Source organism: Bombus terrestris, unplaced genomic scaffold (assembly GCF_910591885.1).
Source record: "Bombus terrestris unplaced genomic scaffold, iyBomTerr1.2, whole genome shotgun sequence".
In the NCBI taxonomy this organism is placed as follows: domain Eukaryota; kingdom Metazoa; phylum Arthropoda; class Insecta; order Hymenoptera; family Apidae; genus Bombus; species Bombus terrestris.
In genome coordinates, this window is record NW_025963549.1 from 4763349 (window position 1) to 4771133 (window position 7785).

Below are 7785 nucleotides of genomic sequence, written 5' to 3' on the forward strand. Positions count from 1 at the left end.
CCGACACGTTAGCAAATTTGAAATTAGTCGCCTCCTTATCGAATAACGAACTCAAGAGGGATTGGTTTTAGGTTAGGCTATGCTTTTCGAGCGAGCGCAGCGAGCGAGGGACGCGTAAAGGTGTGTCACAAACCAACGGTTTGGCACATAGGGCCATTGAAATATTCGCACCAGCTCGAGGAACCGCAAGTATTTATCGAATTGCGTACTGACAAAAGTTTACAGTTTACCAATAGTTTTACATAAATAGTAATAATTCCACATAGTACAGTGCAACGTGTGGTCCGAAATCGCTGACAAAATTAGGCAATAACAGGAAATATATGCAAGGTTATATAAGGTAGATGTATAGCTTGGAAATTGTAATCGTTGCTCGCTCGCTCCGCTCGCTCGTAAAAATGTAGTCCGACCTCACAACCGATCCGACACGTTAGCAAATTTGAAATAAGTCGCCTCCTTATCGAATAACGAACGCAAGAGGGATTGGTTTTAGGTTAGGCTATAGTTTTCGAGCGAGCGCAGCGAGCGAGGGACGCGTAAAGGTGTGTCAAAAACCAACGGTTTGGCACATAGGGACGTTGAAATATTCGCACCAGCCCGAAGAGCCGGAAGTCTTTATCGAACTGCCTACCGACAAAAGTTTACAGTTTATCAATAGTTTTACAGAAATAGTAATATTTCCACATAGTACAGTGGATCGTGAGGTCCGAAATCGCTGACAAAATGAGGCAATAACAGGTAATATATGCAAGGTTATATAAGGTATATGTATAGCTTGGAAATTCTAATCGTTGCTCGCTCGCTCCGCTCGATCGTAAAAATCAAGTCCAGCCTCGCAACCGATCAGACACGTTAGCAAATTTGAAATAAGTCGCGTCCTTATCGAATAACGAACGCAAGAGGGCTTCGTTTTAGGTTAGACTATAGTTTTCGAGCGAGCGCAGCGAGCGCGGGACGCGTAAAGGTGTGTCACAAACCAACGGTTTGGCACACAGGGACATTGAAATATTCGCACCATCCCGAGGAGCCGGAAGCCTTTATCGAACTGCGTACTGACAAAAGTTTACAGGTTATCAATAGTTTTACATAAATAGTAATATTTCCACATAGTACAGTGCAACGCGTGGTCCGAAATTGCTGACAAAATTTGGCAATAACAGGAAATACATGCAAGACAATATAAGGTATATGTATAGCTTGGAAATTGTAATCGTTGCTCGCTCGCTCCGCTCGCTCGTATAAATCTAGTCCAACCTCACAACCGATCCGACACGTTAGCAAATTTGAAATAAGTCGCCTCCTTATCGAATAACGAACGCAAGAGGGCTTCGTTTTAGGTTAGACTATAGTTTTCGAGCGAGCGCAGCGAGCGCGGGACGCGTAAAGGTGTGTCACAAACCAACGGTTTGGCACACAGGGACATTGAAATATTCGCACCAGCCCGAGGAACCGCAAGTATTTATCGAATTGCGTACTGACAAAAGTTTACAGTTTACCAATAGTTTTACATAAATAGTAATAATTCCACATAGTACAGTGCAACGTGTGGTCCGAAATCGCTGACATAATTAGGCAATAACAGGAAATATATGCAAGGTTATATAAGGTAGATGTATAGCTTGGAAATTGTAATCGTTGCTCGCTCGCTCCGCTCGCTCGTAAAAATGTAGTCCGACCTCACAACCGATCCGACACGTTAGCAAATTTGAAATAAGTCGCCTCCTTATCGAATAACGAACGCAAGAGGGATTGGTTCTGGGTTAGGCTATAGTTTTCGAGCGAGCGCAGCGAGCGAGGGACGCGTAAAGGTGTGTCAAAAACCAACGGTTTGGCACATAGGGACGTTGAAATATTCGCACCAGCCCGAAGAGCCGGAAGTCTTTATCGAACTGCGTACTGACAAAAGTTTACAGTTTATCAATATTTGTACATAAATAGTAATAATTCCACATAGTACAGTGCAACGTGTGGTCCGAAATCGCTGACAAAATGAGGCAATAACAGGTAATATATGCAAGGTTATATAAGGTATATGTATAGCTTGGAAATTCTAATCGTTGCTCGCTCGCTCCGCTCGATCGTAAAAATCAAGTCCAGCCTCGCAACCGATCAGACACGTTAGCAAATTTGAAATAAGTCGCGTCCTTATCGAATAACGAACGCAAGAGGGCTTCGTTTTAGGTTAGACTATAGTTTTCGAGCGAGCGCAGCGAGCGCGGGACGCGTAAAGGTGTGTCACAAACCAACGGTTTGGCACACAGGGACATTGAAATATTCGCACGAGCTCGAGGAACCGAAAGTCTTTATCGAATTGCGTACTGACAAAAGTTTACAGTTTATCAATAGTTTTAAATAAGTAGTAATATTTCCACATAGTACAGTGCAACGATTGGTCCGAAATCGCTGACAAAATTAGGCAAAGCAGGAAATATATTCAAGGCAATATAAGGTATATGTATAGCTTGGAAATTGTAATCGTTGCTCGCTCGCTCCGCTCGCTCGTAAAAATCTAGTCCAACCTCACAACCGATCCGACACGTTAGCAAATTCGAAATAAGTCGCCTCCTTAGCGAATAACGAACGCAAGAGGGATTGGTTTTAGGTTAGGCTATTGTTTTCGAGCGAGCGCAGCGAGCGAGGGACGCGTAAAGGTGTGTCAGAAAACAACGTTTTGGCACATAGGGACATTGAAATATTCGCACCAGCTCAAGGAACCGCAAGTATTTATTGAATTGCGTACTGACAAAAGTTTACAGTTTATGAATATTTTTACATAAATAGTAATATTTTCACATAGTACAGTGCAATGTGTGGTCCGAAATCGCTGACATAATTAGGCAATAACAGGAAATATATGCAAGGCACTATAAGGTATATGTATAGCGTGGAATTGTAATCGTTGCTCGCTCGCTCCGCTCGCTCGTAAAAATCTTGTCCAATCTTACAACTGATCCGACACGTTAGCAAATTTGAAATAAGTCTCCTCATTATCGAGTAACGAACGCAAGAGGGCTTGGTTTTAGGTTAGACTATAGTTTTCGAGCGAGCGCAGCGAGCGAGGGTCGCGTAAATGTGTGTCGCAATCCAACGGTTAGGCACATAGGGACATTGAAATATTCGCACCAGCCCGAGGAGCCGGAAGTCTTTATCGAATTGCGTATTGACGAAAGTTTACAGTTTATGAATATTTTTGCATAAATAGTAATAATTCCACATAGTACAGTGCAACGTGTGGTCCGAAATCGCTGACAAAATTAGGCAATAACAGGAAATATATGCAAGGCAATATAAGGTATATGTATAGCTTGGAAATTGTAATCGTTGCTCGCTCGCTCCGCTCGCTCGTAAAAATCTAGTCCGACCTCACAACCGATCCGACACGTTAGCAAATTTGAAATAAGTCGCCTCCTTATCGAATAACGAACGTAAGAGGGATTGGTTTTAGGTTAGGCTATAGTTTTCGAGCGAGCGCAGCGAGCGAGGGACGCGTAAAGGTGTTTCACAAACCAACGGTTTGGCACATAGGGACATTGAAATATTCGCACCAGCCCGAGGAGCCGGAAGTCTTTATCGAATTGCGTACTCACGAAAGTTTACAGTTTATCAATAGTTTTACATAAATAGTAATATTTCCACATAGTACAGTGCAACGTGTGTTCCGAAATCGCTGACAAAATTAGGCAATAACAGGAAATATATGCAAGGCAATATAAGGTATATGTATAGCTTGGAAATTGTAATCGTTGCTCGCTCGCTCCGCTCGCTCGTAAAAATCTAGTCCGACCTCACAACCGATCCGACACGTTAGCAAATTTGATATTAGTCGCCTCCTTATCGAATAACGAACGCAAGAGGGATTGGTTTTAGGTTAGGCTATAGTTTTCGAGCGAGCGCAGCGAGCGAGGGACGCGTAAAGGTGTGTCACAAACCAACGGTTTGGCACATAGGGACATTGAAATATTCGCACCAGCTCGAGGAACCGAAAGTCTTTATCGAATTGCGTACTGACAAAAGTTTACAGTTTATCAATAGTTTTAAATAAGTAGTAATATTTCCACATAGTACAGTGCAACGATTGGTCCGAAATCGCTGACAAAATTAGGCAAAGCAGGAAATATATTCAAGGCAATATAAGGTATATGTATAGCTTGGAAATTGTAATCGTTGCTCGCTCGCTCCGCTCGCTCGTAAAAATCTAGTCCAACCTCACAACCGATCCGACACGTTAGCAAATTTGAAATAAGTCGCCTCCTTATCGAATAACGAACGCAAGAGGGATTGGTTTTAGGTTAGGCTATTGTTTTCGAGCGAGCGCAGCGAGCGAGGGACGCGTAAAGGTGTGTCAGAAAACAACGTTTTGGCACATAGGGACATTGAAATATTCGCACCAGCTCAAGGAACCGCAAGTATTTATGGAATTGCGTACTGACAAAAGTTTACAGTTTATGAATATTTTTACATAAATAGTAATATTTTCACATAGTACAGTGCAATGTGTGGTCCGAAATCGCTGACATAATTAGGCAATAACAGGAAATATATGCAAGGCACTATAAGGTATATGTATAGCGTGGAATTGTAATCGTTGCTCGCTCGCTCCGCTCGCTCGTAAAAATCTTGTCCAACCTTACAACTGATCCGACACGTTAGCAAATTTGAAATAAGTCTCCTCATTATCGAGTAACGAACGCAAGAGGGCTTGGTTTTAGGTTAGACTATAGTTTTCGAGCGAGCGCAGCGAGCGAGGGTCGCGTAAATGTGTGTCGCAATCCAACGGTTAGGCACATAGGGACATTGAAATATTCGCACCAGCCCGAGGAGCCGGAAGTCTTTATCGAATTGCGTACTGACGAAAGTTTACAGTTTATCAATAATTTTACATAAATAGTAATATTTCCACATAGTACAGTGCAACGTGTGGTCCGAAATCGCTGACAAAGTTAGGCAATAACAGGAAATATATGCAAGGTTATATAAGGTATATGTATAGCTTGGAAATTGTAATCGTTGCTCGCTCGCTCCGCTCGATCGTAAAAATCTAGTCCAGCCTCACAACCGATCAGACACGTTAGCAAATTTGAAATAAGTCGCCTCCTTATCGAATAACGAACGTAAGAGGGATTGGTTTTAGGTTAGGCTATAGTTTTCGAGCGAGCACAGCGAGCGAGGGACGCGTAAAGGTGTGTCACAAACCAACGGTTTGGCACATAGGGACATTGAAATATTCGCACCATTCCGAGGACCCGGAAGTCTTTATCGAACTGCGTACTGTCCAAAGTTTACAGTTTATCACTAGTTTTACATAAATAGTAATATTTCCACATAGTACAGTCCAACGTGTGGTCCGAAATCGCTGCCATAATTAGGCAATAACAGGAAATATATGCAAGGCAATATAAGGTATATGTATAGCTTGGAAATTGAAATCGTTGCACGCTCGCTCCGCTCGATCGTAAAAATCTAGTCCGACCTTACAACCGATCCGACACGTTAGCAAATTTTAAATAAGTCGCCTCATTATCGAATAACGAACGCAAGAGGGCTTGGTTTTAGGTTAGACTATAGTTTTCGAGCGAGCGCAGCGAGCGAGGGTCGCGTAAATGTTTGTCGCAATCCAACGGTTTGGCACATAGGGACATTGAAATATTCGCACCAGCCCGAGGAGCCGGAAGTCTTTATCGAATTGCGTACTGACGAAAGTTTACAGTTTATCAATAATTTTACATAAATAGTAATATTTCCACATAGTACAGTGCAACATGTGGTCCGAAATCGCTGACAAAATTAGGCAATAACAGGAAATATATGCAAGGCAATATAAGGTGTATGTATAGCTTGGAAATTCTAATCGTTGCTCGCTCGCTCCGCTCGCTCGTAAAAATCTAGTCCGACCTCACAACCGATCCGACACGTTAGCAAATTTGAAATAAGTCGCCTCCTTATCGAATAACGAGCGTAAGAGGGATTGGTTTTAGGTTAGGCTATAGTTTTCGAGCGAGCGTAGCGAGCGAGGGACGCGTAAAGGTGTGTCACAAACCAACGGCTTGGCACCTATGGACATTGAAATATTCGCACCAGCCCGAGCAGCCGGAAGTCTTTATCGAATTGCGTACTGACGAAAGTTTACAGTTTATCAATAATTTTACATAAATAGTAATATTTCCACATAGTACAGTGCAACGTGTGGTCCGAAATTGCTGACAAAATTTGGCAATAACAGGAAATATATGCAAGGCAATATAAGGTATATGTATAGCTTGGAAGTTGTAATCGTTGCTCGCTCGCTCCGCTCGCTCGTATAAATCTAGTCCAACCTCACAACCGATCCGACACGTTAGCAAATTTGAAATAAGTCGCCTCCTTATCGAATAACGAACGTAAGAGGGATTGGTTTTAGGTTTGGCTATAGTTTTCGAGGGAGCACAGCGAGCGAGGGACGCGTAAAGGTGTGTCACAAACCAACGGTTTGGCACATAGGGACATTGAAATATTCGCACCAGCCCGAGGAGCCGGAAGTCTTTATCGAATTGCGTACTGACGAAAGTTTACAGTTTATCAATAATTTTACATAAATAGTAATATTTCCACATAGTACAGTGCAACGTGTGGTCCGAAATCGCTGACAAAATTAGGCAATAACAGGAAATATATGCAAGGTTATATAAGGTATATGTATAGCTTGGAAATTGTAATCGTTGCTCGCTCGCTCCGCTCGATCGTAAAAATCTAGTCCAGCCTCACAACCGATCAGACACGTTAGCAAATTTGAAATAAGTCGCCTCCTTATCGAATAACGAACGTAAGAGGGATTGGTTTTAGGTTAGGCTATAGTTTTCGAGGGAGCACAGCGAGCGAGGGACGCGTAAAGGTGTGTCACAAACCAACGGTTTGGCACATAGGGACATTGAAATATTCGCACCAGCCCGAGGAGCCGGAAGTCTTTATCGAATTGCGTACTGACGAAAGTTTACAGTTTATCAATAATTTTACATAAATAGTAATATTTCCACATAGAACAGTGCAACATGAGCTCCGATATCGCTCTCAAAGTTAGGTAATAACCGGAAATATATGCAAGGTAATATCAGGTTTATGTATAGCTTGGAAATTGCAATCGTTGCTCGCTCGATCCGCTCGCTCGTAAAAATCTAGTCCAACCTCACAACCGATCCGACACGTTCGCAAATTTGAAATAAGTCGTCTCCTTATCGAATAACGAACGCAAGAGGGATTGTCTTTAGGTTAGGCTATAGTTTTCGAGCGAGCGCAGCGAGCGAGGGACGCGTAAAGGTGTGTCACAAACCAACGGCTTGGCACATAGGGACATTGAAATATTTGCACCAGCCCGAGGAGCCGGAAGTCTTTATCGAATTGCGTACTGACGAAAGTTTACAGTTTACCAATAGTTTTACATAAATAGTAATATTTCCACATAGTACAGTGCAACGTGTGGTCCGAAATTGCTGACAAAATTTGGCAATAACACGAAATACATGCAAGGCAATATAAGGTATATGTATAGCTTGGAAATTGAAATCGTTGCTCGTTCGCTCCGCTCGATCGTAAAAATCTAGTCCGACCTCACAACCGATCCGACACGTTAGCAAATTTGAAATAAGTCGCCTCCTTATCGAATAACGAGCGTAAGAGGGATTGGTTTTAGGTTAGGCTATAGCTTTCGAGCGAGCGTAGCGAGCGAGGGACGCGTAAAGGTGTGTCACAAACCAACGGCTTGGCACCTATGGACATTGAAATATTCGCACCAGCCCGAGGAGCCGGAAGTCT